At 35.8% G+C, this 16,933-nt stretch overlaps 1 long non-coding RNA gene across 1 annotated transcript in view; it reads left to right on the top strand.

Moving 5' to 3' along the window:
* Positions 1 to 16,257, top strand: part of LOC124994337 (uncharacterized) — a 28,809-nt gene extending 12,552 nt beyond the window's left edge. The window contains exon 3 of the long non-coding RNA XR_007110463.1: positions 16,138 to 16,257. This is a non-coding gene — a long non-coding RNA (uncharacterized LOC124994337). The remainder of the gene's footprint in view (positions 1 to 16,137) is intronic.
* Positions 16,258 to 16,933: the final 676 nt, after the last annotated feature.

The raw sequence follows: 16,933 nt of genomic DNA, 5'->3' as shown, positions 1-16,933 counted from the left end.
GAAATAATACCCTGCATTCTATCAGATCATAATGGAATGAAACTAGAAATCAACAATAAAATAAAAAATGGAAGCTACTCCAACACCTGGAGACTAAATAGCTCCAATTCAATGCTATTGAATGAGGAATGGATAAAAGAAGAAATCAAGGAGGAAAGAAAAAAATACTTGGAGGTAAATAAGAACACTGATATATCGTATCAAAATCTCTAGAATGCTATGAAGGCAGTACTAAGAGGAAAGTTCATTGCATTGAGCTCATACATTAAAAGAATAAAAAATCAACAAATAAATGACCTAACATTTCATCTTAAAGTCCTAAAAAAAGAAGACCAAATCAAAACCAAAAGCAGCAGAAGATAGGAAATAATTAAAACCAGAGTTGAAATCAGTGAAATTGAAACAAAAGAAACAATTAAAAAAATCGACAAAACAAGAGTTGGTTCTTTGAAAAGATAAATAAAATTTATACACCCTTAGCCACACTAAAAAGAGAGAAAAAACTAAAATTACTAAAATCCATGATGAAAAAGTAAATATTATTATGATGAAATACAGAAAAGAATTAGAAACTATTTTGAAAATTTATAATCAAATAAAATAGAAAAACTTGAAGACACTGACAAATTTCTAGAGACATATGAAGTACCCAAACTGAATCAGGAGAACATACACTATTTAAACAGATCAGTTTCACACAATGAAATAGAAGATGCCATCAAATGCTGACCAACAAAGAAAAGTCCAGGGCCAGAAAGATTCTCAGTCGGGTTTTACAAGACCTTCAAAGAAGAATTAAAATCAATACTCCTCAAATTATTCCATACAACAGAAAAGGAGAGAATCTTTCTAAACTCATTCTATGGAAGTTAGTATCATGATTATAAAGAAACCAGACAAAGACACATCAAGGAAAGAAAACTTCAGACAATATCCCTCATGAACATAGGTGCAAAAATGCTCAATAAAATTCTGGCAAATCATATACAAAAACATATTCAAAAGATAGTGGACCATGATTAAGTGGGGTTCATCCCTGGAATGCAAGGTTGTTTCAACATTTGGAAATCAATAAATGTAATACATCACATCAATAGACTTAAAGACAAGAATCATATGGTTATCTCAATAGATGCAGAAAAAGCATTTGATGAAGTAGAGCAACTCTTCATGTTCTACACACTAGAAAAACTAGTGATAGTAGGAACACACCCAGCATTGTAAAAGCTATCTATGCTAAGTTCATGGCCAACATCATTCTGAATGGAGAAAAACTGAAAGCATTCCTCTAATAACTGGAACAAGGCAGGGATGCCCTCTTTCACCACTTCTATTCAACATCATCCTTGAAACTCTAGCCAGAACAATCAGACAGATGTAAGAAATTATAGGGATATGAATGGGAAAAGAAGAACTCAAAGTATCACTATATGCTGATGACATGATTCTGTATTTAGAAGATCCAAAAAAATTCCACAAGAAAACTACTAGAACTCATAAATGAATTCAGCAAGGTAGCAGAATATAAAATCTATGCCCATAAACCAAATAGATTTCTATATATAAGCAACAAATCAAATGCAAGAGAAATTAGAAGAACTACACTATTCACAGTAGCTTTAAATAAATACTTGGGAATTGATCTAACAAAAGAGGTGAAAGACCTCTACAAATAAAACTACAGAATACTAAAGAAAGAAATTGAATAAGACCTTAGAAGATGGAAAGCTCTCCCATGTTCTTCGATAGGCAGAATTAATATTGTCAAAGTGTCCATACTACCATGAGTATTATACAAATTCAATGCAATTCCTATGGAAATCCCAATGACTTTCTTCATAGAAATAGAAAAAGCAATCATGAAATTCATCAGTAAAAATAAGAGACCCAGAATAGCCAAAGAAATGCTTAGCATGAAGAATGAATCAGAAAGCATCACAATATCAGAACTTAAACTATGCTACAGAGAAATAGTAACAAAAATGGCATGATCTATTGGCACTAAAATAGACATGTAGACCAGTGGTACAAAATAGAAGACAGAGAGATAAAACCAAACAAATATGGTTATTTCATACTAGACAAAGGTGCCAAAAATGTACATTGGAGAAAAGATAGCCTCTTCAACAAATGGTACTAGGAAAACTGGAATTCTATATGTAACAAAATGAAATCAAACCCCTATCTCTCACCCTGCACAAAAATCAACTCAAAGTGAACCAAAGACTTATTTATGCACTAGAACAGAGACCCTGCACTTAACAGAAGAAAAATAAGGTCCAAATCTTCATCATGTTGGCTTAGGATGTGACTTCCTTAACAAGGCTCCTAAAACTCAAGAAGTAAAATTAAGAATCAATAAATGGGTTGGATTCAAACTAAAAAACTTCTTCTCAGCAAAGGAAGCAATCAATGATGTGAAGAGAGATCCTACAAAAATATATACCATGTGCATCTCAAATAGAGCACTAACCTCTAGCACATATAAAGAACTCAAAAAATTTAACACCAAAAAACTAAAAAAAAAAAAAAAAAAAAACAATTAATAAATGGGTTAAGGAACTGAACAGACATTTCACAGAAGAAATACAATTGATCAACAAACATGAAAAAATGTTCAACATCTGTAGAATTAGAGAAATGCAAATCAAAACTACTCTAAAATTTCATCTCACTCCAGTCATAATGGTAATTACCAACAATAAGTGTTGGTGAAGATGTGGGGAAAAGATATTTGCATACATTGTTGGTGGGACTGCAAATTGGTTCAGCCATTCTGGAAAGCAGTATGGAGATGCCTCAGAAAATTTGGAATGGACCCACCATTTGACCCAGCTATCCCACTCCACAGTCTATACCTAAAGAACTTAAAAACAGCATGCTACAGTGATGCAGTCACATCAGTATTTATAGCAGTTTAATTCACAATAGTTTAACTATGGAAGCAACTTAGATGCCCTTGAATAGATGAATGGGTAAAAAAAATGTGGTACATATACACAATGGAATATTACTCAGTCTCAAAAAAGAATGAAATTATGGCATTTACAGGTAAATGGATGGAACTAGAGTGTATCATGCTAAGTGAAATAAATCAATCCCAAAAAATCAAAGGTCAATTGTTTTCTCTGATAAGTGGATGCTGATCCATAGTGAGGGGTGGGTAGGGGAGAATGAAGGAATTTTGGATTATGTAGAGGGGAGGAAGGAGAAGGGTGGAGTAGTGGGGACAGGAAGGATGGTAGAATGGGATAGACATTACTACCCTACATACATGTATAAAAAAATTTTATAATAAATTTTCATAATAATTTTTATAATAAAGTGTACCATTAAAAATACTCCATTTTATAATAAAGTATATCATAAAAATATTGCAATATATATATATAACATTTTCTTTATCCATTCATCCACTGAAGGACATGTAGGTTGTTTCCATAGCTTGGCTATTTTGAGTTGAGCTGCTATAAACATTGATGTGACTGCATCATGGTACCATGCTGTTTTTAAATTCTTTGGGTATAGACTGAGGAGTGGAATAACTGGGTTGAACAGTGGTTTCATTCCAGATTTTCTAAGGAATCTCCATTTTCCACAGTTATTGCATCAATTTGCAGTTCCACCAATAATTTATGAGAGTACAGTTCTCCCCACATTCTCTCCAACACTTATTGTTACTTGTATTCTTGATAATTGCCATTCTGACTAGAGTGAGATGGAATATCATTGTAGTTTAATTTTCATTTCTCTAATTGCTAGAGATGTTGAACATTTTTTCATATATTTGTTGGCCATTTGTATTTCTCTTTCTGTAAAGTGTTTGTTCAGTTCCTTTGCCCATTTGTTGATTGGATTATTTATTTTTTTGTTAAGTTTTTTGAGTTATTTGTATATCCTGGAAATAAATGCCTTATCTGAGTCATTTGTGGTAAAGATTTTATCCCATTCTGTAGGATCTTTGTTTATGTCCTTGATTCTTTCCTTTACCCTGAAGAAGATTTTTAGTTTGATATCCTCTCACTTTTTGATGTTTTTTTTTTTAAATTATTCTTTAGTTGCTGATGAACCTTTATTTTCATTTATTTATATGCAGTGCTGAGAATTAAACCCAGTACCTCACACATGCTAGGCAAGTGCTCTATCTCTGAGCCACAAGCCCATCCCCACTAATTGATTAATGATTTCACTTCTTATGCTTTGGTCTTGTTGAGGAATTTGACTCCCATGCTGACATGTTGGAGAGTTGTGCCTACTTTTCCTTCTAGAAAGTGCAGGGTTTCTGGTCTGATGTCTAGGTCCTTGATCCACATAGAGGTGAGTTTTGTGTAGTGTGAGATATAGGGTTCAATTTCATTCTATTACATATGGATTTCCAGGTTTCCCACCACCATTTGTTGAAGAATCTATCTTGACTCTAATGTATGTGTTTGGTGTCTTGTCTAGGATGAGGTAACTGTATTTATGTGGGTGTATGTCTGAGTCTTCTATTCTGTTCCATTGGTCTTCATGTCTGTTTTGGTGTCAATACCAAGCTTTTTTTTTTTTTTTTTTTTTTTTAACTGTAAACAAATGGGATACATGTTGTTTCTCGTCTGTACATGGCGTAAAGGCATACCATTTGTGTAATCCTAAATTTACATAGGGTAATGTTGTTTGATTCATTCTGCCATTTTTCCCTCCCCCCCACCCCTCACACCCCTCCCCTCCCTCTATACAGTCCTTCCTTCCTCCATTCCTGCCCCCCTCCCTAAACCCAACTCCAACCCCAACACTAACCCCTCCCACCCCCCATCATGTGTCATCATCCACTTATTAGCGATATTATTCTTCCTTTGGTTTTTTGAGATTGGCTTATCTCACTTAGCATGATATTCTCCAGTTTCATCCATTTGCCTGCAAATGCCATAATTTTATGGCTGAGTAATATTCCATTGTATATATATGCCACAGTTTCTTTATCCATTCATCGATTGAAGGACATCGAGGTAGGTTCCACAATCTGGCTATTGTGAACTGAGCAGCTATGAACATTGATGTGGCTGTATCTCTGTAATATGCTGATTTTAAGTCTTTGGGTATAGGCCAAGGAGTGGGATAGCTGGGTCAAATGGTGGTTCCATTCCAAGATTTCTAAGGAGTCTCCATACTGCTTTCCAGAGTGGCTGCACTAATTTGCAGCCCCACCAGCAATGTATGAGTGTACCTTTCTCCCCACATCCTCGCCAACACCTGTTGTTGCCTGTATTCTTGATAATCGCCATTCTAATTGGGTGAGATGGAATCTTAGAATGGTTTTGATTTGCATTTCTTTTATTACTAGAGATGTTGAACATTTTTCCATATGTTTGTTGATTGCTTGTAGATCTTCTTCTGTGAAGTGTCTATTCATTTCCTTAGCCCATTTGTCGATTGGATTATTTGCATTCTTGGTGTAGAGTTTTTTGAGTTCTTTATAGATTCTGGAGATTAGTGCTCTATCTGAAGTATGATTGGCAAAGATTTTCTCCCCACTCTGTAGGCTCTTTCTTCGCATTGCTGATAGTTTCCTTTGCTGAGAGAAAGCTTTTTAGTTTGAATCTATCCCAGTTATTGATTCTTGCTTTTATTTCTTGTGCTATGGGAGTCCTGTTGAGGAAGTCTGGTCCTAAGCCGACATGTTGAAGCTCTGGACCTACTTTTTCTTCTATAAGATGCAAGGTCTCTGGTCTGATTCCGAGATCCTTAATCCATTTTGAGTTTAGTTTCGTGCATGGTGAGAGATATGGGTTTAGTTTCATTCTGTTGCATATGGATTTCCAATTCTCCCAGCACCATTTGTTGAAGAGGCTATCTTTTCTCCATTGCATATTTTTGGACCCTTTGTCTAGTATGAGAAAATTCTATTTATTTGGGTTTGTGTCTGTGTCCTCTATTCTTTACCATTGATCCACCTTTCTATTTTGGTACCAATACCATGCCATTTTTGTTATTATTGCTTTGTAGTAGAGTTGAAGATCTGCTTCACTCTTTCTGCCAAGGATTGCTTTAGCTATTCTGGGTTTTTTATTCTTCCAGATGAATTTCATAATTGCTCTATTTCTGTAAGGTACATCATTGGGATTTTAATTGGAATTGCATTGAATCTGTATAGCACTTTTGGTAGTATGGCCATTTTGACAATATTAATTCTTCCTATCCAAGAACATGGGAGATCTTTCCATCTTCTAAGGTTTTCTTTAATTTCTTTCTTTAGTGTTCTGTAGTTCTCATTGTAGAGGTCTTTCACCTCTTTTGTGAGATTGATTCCCAAATATTTTATTTTTTTTGAAGCTATTGTGAATGGGGTAGTTTTCCTAATTTCTCTTTCTGAAGATTCATCGCTTATGTATAAAAATGCCTTAGATTTAAGTGCATTGATCTTATATTCCGCTACTTTACTGAATTCACTTATGAGATCTAAAAGTTTTCTGGTGGAATTTCCTGGTTCCTCTAAGTATACAATCATATCATCAGCAAATAGGGATAGTTTGAGTTCTTCTTTTCCTATTGGTATCCCTTTAATTTCTTTGGTCTGTCTAATTGCTCTGGCTAGAGTTTCAAGGATGATATTGAATAGAAGTAGTGAAAGAGGGCATCCCTGCCTTGTTCCAGTTTTTAGAGGGAATGCTTTCAGTTTTTCACCATTTAGAATGATATTAGCCATGGACTTAGCATAGATGGCCTTTACAATGTTAAGGAATGTTCCCACTATCCCTATTTTTTCTAGTGTTTTGAGCATGAAGGGGTGCTGTATTTTATCAAATGCTTTTTCTGCATCTTTTGAAATAATCATGTGATTCTTGACTTTAAGTCTATTGATATGGTGAATGACATTTATTGATTTCCTGATGTTGAACCAACCTTGCATCCCTGGGATGAAACCCACTTGATCATGGTGCACTATCTTTTTAATATGTTTTTGTATGCGATTTGCTAAAATTTTGTTTAGAATTTTTGCGTCGATGTTCATTAAGGATATTGGTCTGAAATTTTCTTTCCTTAATGTGTCTCTGTCTGGTTTAGGAATCAGGGTAATATTGGCTTCATAGAATGAGTTTGGTAGGGTTCCCTCCTCTTCTATTTTATGGAATACTTTGAGAAGTATTGGAATGAGCTCTTCTTTAAAGGTTTTGTAGAACTCGGCTGAGAACCCATCTGGTCCTGGACTTTTCTTTGTTGGTAGGCTTTTCATGACTTCTTCTATTTCATTACTTGAAATTTGTCTATTTAAATTGTGTATGTCCTCCTCGTTCAGTTTAGGTAATTCATATGTCTCTAGAAACCTGTTGATGTCTTCGAGATTTTCTATTTTGTTGGAGTATAGGTTTTCAAAATAGCTTCTAATTATGTTTTGTATTTCAGTCGTGTCTGTTGTGATATTTCCTTGTTCATTCCGAATTTTAGTGATTTGGGTTTTCTCTCGTCTTCTCTTTGTTAGTTTGGCTAAAGGTTTATCAATTTTGTTTATTTTTTCGAAGAACCAACTATTTATTGTGTCAATTTTTTGTATTGTTTCTTTCGTTTCAATTTCGTTGATTTCATCTCTCAGTTTAACTATTTCCTGTCTTCTACTACTTTTGGTGTTGGTCTGTTCTTCTTTTTCTAGGGCTTTGAGCTGTAGTGTTAGGTCATTTATTTTTTGAGTTTTACTTCTTTTATTAAATGCGCTCCATGAAATAAATCGTCCTCTAAGTACTGCTTTCATAGTGTCCCAGAGATTTTGATATAATGTTTCTTTGTTCTCGTTTACCTCTAAGAATTTTTTAATTTCCTTCCTAATATCTTCTGTTATCCATTCATCATATAGTAGCATATTGTTTAATCTCCAGGTGTTGGAGTAGTTTCTGTTTTTTACTCTTTCATTTATTTCTAACTTCAATCCATTATGATCTGATGGAATACAAGGTAGTGTCTCTATCTTCTTATATTTGCTGACATTAGCTTTGTGGCATAATACATGGTCTATTTTAGAGAAGGATCCATGTGCTACTGAGAAGAAAGTGTATTCGCTCTTGGTTGGATGGTATATTCTATAAATGTCTGTTAAGTCTAAATTATTGATTGTGTTATTGAGATCTATGGTTTCTTTGTTCAATTTTTGTTTGGAAGATCTGTCCAGTGGTGAGAGAGGCGTGTTAAAATCACCTAGTATTATTGTGTTATGGTCTATTTGGTTTCTAAAATTGAGAAGGATTTGTTTAACATACATGGATGAGCCACTGTTTGGGGCATAGATGTTTATGATTGTTATATCTTGGTGATTTATGCTTCCCTTAAGCAGTATGAAATGTCCTTCTTTATCCCTTCTGACTAACATTGGCTCGAAGTCCACATTATCTGAAATGAGGATGGATACTCCAGCTTTTTTGCTGAGTCCATGTGCATGGTATGTTTTTCCCCATCCTTTCACCTTTAGTCTATGGGTATCTCTTTCTATGAGATGAGTCTCTTGCAGGCAACATATTGTTGGATCTTTCTTTTTAATCCAATCTGCCAGTCTATGTCTTTTGATTGATCAATTCAGGCCATTAACATTCAGGGTTATTATTGAGATATGATTTGTATTCCCAGTCATTTGGTTCATATTTAAAATTTTTGACACATCTTGGTTCCTCCTTTATTTGACAGTTCCTTTAGGATAATTCCTCCCTTTGCTGATTTGCTTCTTTGTTTTTTATCTCTTCCTCATGAAATATTTTGCTGAGAATGTTCTGTAATGCTGGCTTTCTTTTTGTAAATTCTTTTAGCTTTTGTTTATCATGGAATGATTTTATTTCATCGTCAAATTTGAAGGTAAGTTTTGCTGGGTATAAGATTCTTGGTTGGCATCCATTTTCTTTCAGAGCTTGAAAAATGTTGTTCCAGGCCCTTCTAGCCTTTAGGGTCTGGATTCAAAAATCTGCTGATATCCGTATTGGCTTCCCCCTGAATGTAATTTGGTTCTTTTCTCTCACAGCCTTTAAAATTCTGTATTTATTTTGTATGTTAGGTATTTTCATTATAATGTGCCTTGGTGTGGGTCTGTTTTAATTTTGTGTATTTGGAGTCCTATAAGCCTCTTGGACTTGATTTTCCATTTCATTCTTCAGATTTGGGAAATTTTCTGATATTATTTCTTCAAATAGATTGTTCATTCCTTTGGTTTGTTTCTCTAAGCCTTCCTCAATCCCAATAATTCTCACATTTGTCTTTTTCATGATATCCCATAGTTCTTGGAGATTCTGTTCATGATTTCTTACCATCTTCTCTGTTTGTTCAACTTTGTTTTCGAGGTTAAATATTTTGTCTTCAATATCTGAAGTTCTGTCTTCCAGCTGTTCTATCCTATTGGTTATGCTTTCTATGGAGTTCTTAATTTGGTTTATTGTTTCCTTCATTTCAAGGATTTCTGTTTGTTTTTTTTTCAATATCTCTAACTCTTTATTGAAATGATCTTTTGCTTCCTGAATTTGCTCTGTTAACTGTTGATTGGTGCGATCATTCAATGCCTGCATTTGCTCTTTCATCTCATCGTTTGCTTCCCTAATCATTTTAATTATGTACATTCTGAACTCCCTTTCTGTCATTTCTTCTGCCATGCTGTCCTTGGATTTTATTGATGTAACATCTAGATTTGTTTGGGGCATTTTCTTCCCTTGTTTTCTCATATTGTTCAGGAATCAGTGGGTCATTAAGATATTGCAGATTTCCTCTATCGACTTATAATGTCCCTGAAGATTGCTAGTATATCCCCTCTTATCCTTCAGTAGCCTGCAGTCTTGGAGGAAGTTGATAATGCAGAGCTCCAAGAAGAAGCTGCCTCTCTTGGGGTGGTGACTCTCAGGTGGCGTATATTCCCTGATAGTGGGCAGAGGTGCCTCCACTTGTTGACCAATGGTCATCCAATGGGGATCTAGACTGAGGGCTGAGGCAAGGCCTGTTTGTGCCTGTGTCTCTGGTTTTACCGTTCTGTGGGAAAACCTCCCCCAGCCGGGAAGACTCACTCGGCGGGGACGTCTCGCTGGTCAGTTCCCCTCCTAGAGGTTCCCCTCAATCTACAACTACCGCCTGGGCTGGGCTGTCTTCCTCTGCAAAGTTCCCAGTTGCCCGGACCTACGTCCTGGGACTGGGAGCCTCACCCTCTGCAGGCGAGTCTCCTTAGGCTGCCTCTCCTAGAGAATCTGCCCGCAGCCCTGAAAACTTCGCTCCGCCCCTAGATGTGTCTCTGTGCGGCTCTTCCAGCAAGAAGCCACCTAGCTCCTGGGACCCTGCTCTGCACCAATCGCCTGGCTATGCAGCCCCTCCTCTGAACCACCACCTGGAGCCCCGTACAATAGCTCCGAGACCCAGAGACCCGCCACACACCTCCTCCTCCGGACAGCCGCCCGGTTTCCGACGTAGTCCCTAGAAGTCCAAGCAACTCACTTCGGGTCTCCTCCTCCCTCCAACCACCCGTAGCCCTAGGCAGTCACTCCAAGTCCAAGTGACCCACCCTGTTCCTCCTCTTCCTTCTTGGGGTAGCCCCCCGGGTGTTCAGGAGCGGTGACTCTGAGACCAAGTGACCCACCACGCTCCTCCTCCAGGCAGGCCACTGGTGTTCAGGAGTGGTCGCTTTTAGTCCAATCAACTCACCACTCGCCTCCTCCTCTGGCAACCACCTGTGGCTCTGATGCAGTCACTCCTAGACCAAGCATCCCACTGCTCTCCTCCTCCAGGCAGGCCACCGGTGTTCTGGAGCAGTCGTTCTGAGTTCAATCAGCTCGCCACGCAGCTCCTCCTCTGGCAACTGCCTGTGGCTCTGATGCAGTCACTCCTAGACCAAGCGACCCACCGGGCTTCTCCTCTTACTTCTGGCAAGCCCCTGGTGTTCAGAAGCGGTCGTTCTGGGTCTAAACAACTTGCCACGCAGCTCCTCCTCAGGCAGCCGCCCGGAGCCCCAGTGGTTGCTCCGAGTCCAAGCGCTGTGCTGAGCCGCCTCCTCTACAATGATCCCAGTTGTCCGTGTTTACCGCTCCAGTGGGGGGAGGGGCGTCTCGCCGAGCAACTCTACTTCACAAAGTTCCCTGCGTTCCGGGGCTACTGCCCCATCCGGGACGCCTTCCCAATGGGAGAGGCTCACCCGGCGGCTTTGAGTTGGTCTCAAGTCTCTCACTATCTCTTCTTTTGAATCTTGCGTCCTGGAGCAACGTGAAATGCAGCCGCCCTCTAGTCCGCCATCTTGGCCCGCCCCCCAAGCTGTATTTGTTACTGTAGCTCTGTAGTATAATTTAAAGGTGATATTCTGATGCTTTTTGTATTACTTTATATGGTAAGGATTGCTTTGGCTATTCTGGGCCTCTTTTTTTTCCATATGAATTTCATGATTGCTTTTTCTATTTCTGTGAAAATGTCATTTGGATCTTTTTAGGAATAGCGTTAAATCTGTATAGAGATTTTGGTAGTATGGCCATTTTGATAATATTAATTCTGCCTATTCAGAAACATGGGAGGTCTTTTCATCTTCTAAGCTCTTCTTTAATTTCTTTCTTTAATGTTCTGTAGTTTTCATTATAGAGGCATTTCACTTTTTTTGCTAGGTTTATTCCCAAATATTTTATTTTCTTTGATGCTATTGTGAATGAGGTAGTGTTCCTAATTTCTTCTTCAGCTGATATATCTTTGGTGTATAAAAATGCAATTAATTTATTTTTGTTAGTTTTATATACTGCTACTTTGATGAATTCACTTATGAGTTCTAGAAGCTTTCTAGTACTGGTTTTTTTTGGGGGGGTCTTCTAAATGTAGAACCATGTTATTGGCAAATAGGGGTGGTTTCAGTTCTTCTTTTCCTATTTGTATTGCTTTAATTTCTTTCTTTTGTTTGATTGCTCTGGCTAGAGTTTTGAGGACTATTTTGAATAGGAGTAGTGAAAGAGGGCATCCATGTCTTGTTCCAGTTTTGGAAAGAAAATGTTTTGAGTTTTCTCCATTTACAATAATGAAGCATATATATCTTTTACAATGTTGAGGTATGTTCCTACTATCCCTAGTTTTTCTAGTGTTTTGAGCATGATTGGATGCTAAATTTTGTCACATGGCTTTTCTGCATCAATTAAGATAATCATATGATTCTTGTCTTTAAATCTGTTGATGTGGTGAATTATGTTTATTGATTTTCATGTGTTGAACCAACTTTGCATCCTGGAATGAATCCCACTTGATCATAGTGCACTATCTTTTAAATTTGTTTTTGTGTGCAATTTGTCAGAATTTTATTGATAATTTTTATGTCAATGTTCTATAGGAATATTGATCTGAAGTTTTCTTTCATTGATGAGTCTTTGTCTGGCTTTGATATCAGGGTGATTGTAACTTTGTAGAATGAGTTTGTAAGGGTTCCCTCCTTTTCCATTTCATGGAAGAATTTGAGGATTATTGGTGTATGTTCTTATTTGAAGGTGTTGTAGAACTCAGCTGGGAATCTGTCTGGTCCTGGGTTTTTCTTTGTCGGTAGGCTTCTGATGGTGTCTTCAATTTCATTGTTTAAATCTGATCTGTTTAAGTTTTCTATGTCCCCTTTATTCAATTTGGGTAGTTCATGTGTCTCTAGAAATTTATCAATATCTTCAAGATATTCTATTATACTGAAGCACAAATTATCAAATTACCTTCCAATTATCATCTCTCTTTTCAGTGATGTCTGTGATGATAGTTCCTTTTTCATAGTGAATTTTGGTAATTTGTTTTTTCTTTTTTTCTTTGTTAGCTTGGTTAAGGATTTGTCAATATTGTTTATTTTTTAAAAGAATTGACCTTTTGTTTTGTCAATTTAATTTTTTTTAAATTTCAATATCATTAATTTTGACTGATTTTTATTTTTTCCTGCCTTCTACTATTTTTTGTGCTGGCTTGTTCTTATTTTTCAAGGGTTTTGAGGTGCAAAATTAGATTGTTTATTTGGTGATTTTCTCTTCTTTTAATGAATGAGTTCAATGCAATGAACTTTCCTCTTAGAACTGCCTTCATAGTGTCCCATGGATTTTGATATATTGTTTTGCTATTCTCACTTACTTCTAATTACTTTTAAAAATTTCATCCCTGATTTTTCCTGCTATCCATTGTTATTATTTAGTCTCCAGGTGTTTGAATAGATTTTACTTTTTATTTTATTGTTAGTTTCTAATTTCATTCCATTATGATCCGAAAAAATGCAAGGTATTATCTTTATTTATTTATTTTTTTTGTATTTTTAAGAGTTGCTTTGTGGACTAAGATATGATCTATTTTAGAGAATGTTCCATGTGCTGCTGAAAATAAAGTGTATTGATTTGTTGATGGATAAAATATTCTATATATGTTTGTTAAGTCTGAATTATTAGTGTTTTTTAGTTTTATGGCTTCTTTCTTTAGTTTTTGATTTGAAGATCTATTAGTTGGTAAGAGATGTGTGTTGAAGTCACCCTGTATTATTGCATTGTGATATATCTGGTTCTTGAGATTATGAAAGGTTTGTTTTATGTATGTAGATACTCCACTGGTTTGAGGCATAAATATTTAAGATTATTATGTCTTATTGAAGTATAACTCCCTTAAGCAGTGCAAAATGGCCTTCTTGGTCCCTTCTGATTTATTTTGTTTTGAAGTCCACTTTATCTATATGATAGAAACACCTGCTTGCTTATGAGATCCATGTAAATGGTACCTTTTTTGCCATCCTTTTACCTTGAATCTGTAGATGTCTTTGCCTATGAGGTGATTCTCTTAGAGATAGCATATTGTTGTATCTTATTGTCTTGTTTTTAAATCCAGTCTGCAAGTCTATGTCTTTTGATTAATGCATTTTTGCCACATACATTTTGGCCACATACACATACATAACATATTTCAATGTTATTATTGAGAAATGATTCTTGTTCCCTGTAATTTTGAATTCTCTCTGGTTTTTAACTTGAAATAGCTTCTTTGTTAAATTGATTATACTTCTAGTGTAATTTCCCTCTTTGCTGGATTTCATTTTTACTTTTTATTTCTTCTGATGAAATATTTTGTTGAGAATGTTTTGTAGTGTAGGCTTTATGGTTGTGAATTCTTTTAACTTTTGTTTATCATAGAAAGTTTTTATTTCATTGTCAAATCAGAAGCATAGATTTGCAGAGTCTAGTATTCTTGACTGGCACACACTTTCTTTCAGAGCTTTGTATATATTATTCCAAGACCTCCTGGCTTTAAGGATCTGGGTTGACAAATTACCTGAGATAAGAATTGGTTTGCCTTTAAATGTTACTTGAGTTTTTTTCTCTGGCAGCCTTTATAATTCTATCCTTATTCTGTATGTTAGGTATCTGTTGTCATTTTGTGTATTTGGGGTTTAGTAAGTTTCCAGTATTTGATTTTCCAATAAATTTTTAAGATTCGGGAAATTTTCATACATTATTTCATTGAAAAGATTGTGGTTTGTATCTCTAAGCCTTCATCTATACTGATAAATGTGAAGTTTGATCTTTGCATGTTATCCCACATTTCCTGGAAGTTCTGTTCATGGTCTCTCAACATTTTTTTCTACATGCCCAAGTATATATTGAAGATTATATAATTTGTCTCACTGCCTGAGACTCTATCTTCCATGTGGTTTAGTCTGCTAGTGATAGTTTCCAATAAATTTTTATTGAATTTATTGATTTCTTCATCTTGAGGGTATCTGTTTGTTTGTTTTCAGACTATCTCTTTATTGAAGTGATCTTTTATTACTTGTAATTGCTCCCTTAAATCATTATTTACCTCACATATCAGTTTAACTATGTACATTCTAAATTCCTTCTCTGACATGTATTCCACCATGGAGTCAATGGATTCTGTTTTTGGCATATTTTGGTTTGTTTGAGCAATTTATTCCCTTGCTTTGTCATGTTGTTTATATGTCTACCCACTTATGATTGATTTTGTGGCAGTAGTTTTTCTACCTTGTAGAATTATAATGTCCCTGAAGGTTTCCAGTATCTCATAGTTCAAGGGGAGATAGTAACAACAACTGATGCAAAAAATTTATAGCATTAAACCAAATAACTCTTGCAATCTACAATGTTGATTGTTACAATACTGAGAAATGAAGTGATCTGTTATTATCCATGGTGAAATCAGTAAGTTTACATAAGGGTTTACAATTTCACATGATGATCAGAGTTATAATAGAAGTGATGTAGGATGGGAAGATTATGAAGGAGGAGGAGTAAAAATAGAGGTAAAAAATTAAATAATGGGTGGAAGAGATAACATTAGAGGTAGACTGCTATCAGAGAAGAGAAGGAGAGTTGTAGGAAATTGATAAGTGAGAGTAAAAACAATAATAAAAATAAAAAATAGAAAACTTTTTAAAAATTAAAAGAACAATAAAAGAAAAATAAAATATACATAAAGAAATAAAAGTTTACAAGAACAAAATCAATATGTTTTAATCAAACATCTGAATCTTTAAAATATTTGTCAATACAAATAACTTTATTCAAATAAAAAGATAGAAAGGAAAAGAAAAAAAATAGGATATAAGAGCATACATAAGTATCCAGATAGAGTTCTTGAAGAGGAAAAGAAGAAGAGATGGGGCTGTAGAAAACATTTTTTTTTAGATTCAAATGGTGAACATGGTCTATGAAGAGGTGACTTAGGATGTATTATTAAGAGGTGAAAACAAACAAAAATATCCCCAAAATTAAAGAAAAAATATGAGTCAAGGAACTAAAGAAGATAGAGAGAAAGCAGTAGAGTTTGGCTGTTTAAAAAAAGAGAAGAATAAATAAAGGAAAACAGAGTTGTGACAGAGTCAGTAGGAGGTCAATCCAAATTATACCAATCCATGACCTAATCTTCAAAAAATTTTAAAAATTGAAAAATAAAAAACTTAAAAAAAAATAAAGAGCATGAAATAAGGGTTAAAAAAAGCTATATTGAGGAAATGGTAAAAACAAACCGGAAACATATATGTATGTGTACAAATGCATAAATGTCCATAATTTGTCAATCAGTATACATTCAAAACCAAATCAAAATGTACCAAAAGCAAAAACAAAATAGTAAAATAGTCAATGAAAGGGTTTTGTTTTTGTTTTTTTTCCCCACTGTCTGCACCTAACTGCCTCTCTGATTCTCAGTGTTCTTTCTCAGCCAGATGGTGTGAGGATCTGTGGAAGGTGCTGGCAGCTTTGCTCCCTGAAGATTGTCTTTGAGATCTGTTGCTTCAAATGAAGCTCCCTGGGGTGGGGATTTATTCTGTTATTTCCTCAGGTAGTTATTTTTATTGTTGTTGTTACTGTTACTTGTATTTTATTTTTAAAAACTGTCTGTTGTATTTACTTACACATGACAGCAGAATGCATTTTGATTCATTGTACACAAATGGAGTACAACTTCTCATTTCTCTGGTTGTACATGATGTAGAATGAGTCACATCCCTCGTGTAATCACACACGTACATAGGGGAATGATGTTTGTCTCAGATCTGGACGCAACGTCTGTCACCCCACTGATCACTGGGGTTGATTTGGTTGATCTGGATAGTTAGGCAGGTGTCCCCTTCCTCCCTCGCCACTCCTTTTACGAAACTGCATGCTTGGTGGAAGAGGACAGCCTTCCCCAATGAAAGAGGACGGTTCTTTGGTCAAGGGTGGACTCCTGCTAGAACCTCCAAACAAGCTCTCAAGGTCCCCAGGTGTGTTTTTATGAAGGGGTTTTTGGGCATTAAGGGATTAATGTGCTTCCAGGACTGTATCCCACTTCTGTCCACAGGGCACTGCCTGTGGAAAGAGGGCATTGTCCTTCACTCGTTCTTTTTTCAGGGATTCTGAGTGTTTTTGTTTTTTGGATTCTCAAGTGGGAGGTTTGAGCACTGAATTCAGTCACTCTGCCCCATTTAGATTCTCCCAGCTGCTCATCTTGCTTGCTGCTGATTTAATGGAGTGGA

Source organism: Sciurus carolinensis, chromosome 10 (genome assembly GCF_902686445.1).
Source record: "Sciurus carolinensis chromosome 10, mSciCar1.2, whole genome shotgun sequence".
Classification (NCBI taxonomy): Eukaryota; Metazoa; Chordata; class Mammalia; order Rodentia; family Sciuridae; genus Sciurus; species Sciurus carolinensis.
Note: the sequence above shows the minus strand (reverse complement) of the source record. Positions and strands in the feature narration are given on the sequence as shown.